Genomic DNA, 642 nt, shown 5'->3' with positions numbered 1-642 from the left:
AAATCACGATAAGTTTTAAATTTATGATTGATCGTACTTGAAAACTAACTATTATCACGATGAAGGCAAGCACACCTATCGAACAGTAGTATAGTTTATAGCAAGACCAGAATGTCGAACCCACCGGAACTAAAAGTACTAGTATTAACTCTCTTTTTATTATCTAGCCTAAAAATAAAGGGTTTTGTTTTATCTAAATTAATTAACTAAACTAAGAATGCATAGGAAGAAAATTGGAGAAATACTTTTGGGAAAAACTAATTGATTTGGACAATACCCAAGGAAAAATCCACCTAGACTTCACTTGTTATTTGACTCTGAATCAAATGATTTATTCACTTGACTTGATCCGTAGAAATCCCTAAGTTATACTATTATCTCTCTTGAGAATAACAACGTCTAACCCTAGGTTGATTAATTTAAATCTCTTTCTAATTAAAACCCATAGTGTTGTATTAACTCGATCTATGGATTCTCTTATTAGGTTTCACCCTAATCCGGCAAAATTATGTTGCCCTATGTCTAGGGGTGCAATCAACTCCGCTTAATTATGCTAGATCTACTCTTAGACAGGGACTTTTGCTCCTCTGAATAAGCATATCAATACTTGAATCAATATCCTGGAATATTAAAGAAGGAATT

This window comes from Gossypium hirsutum, chromosome A04, assembly GCF_007990345.1.
Source record: "Gossypium hirsutum isolate 1008001.06 chromosome A04, Gossypium_hirsutum_v2.1, whole genome shotgun sequence".
NCBI classification, from domain to species: Eukaryota; Viridiplantae; Streptophyta; class Magnoliopsida; order Malvales; family Malvaceae; genus Gossypium; species Gossypium hirsutum.
The sequence above is the reverse complement of the archived record's forward strand: the minus strand, read 5'-3'. Positions refer to the sequence as shown.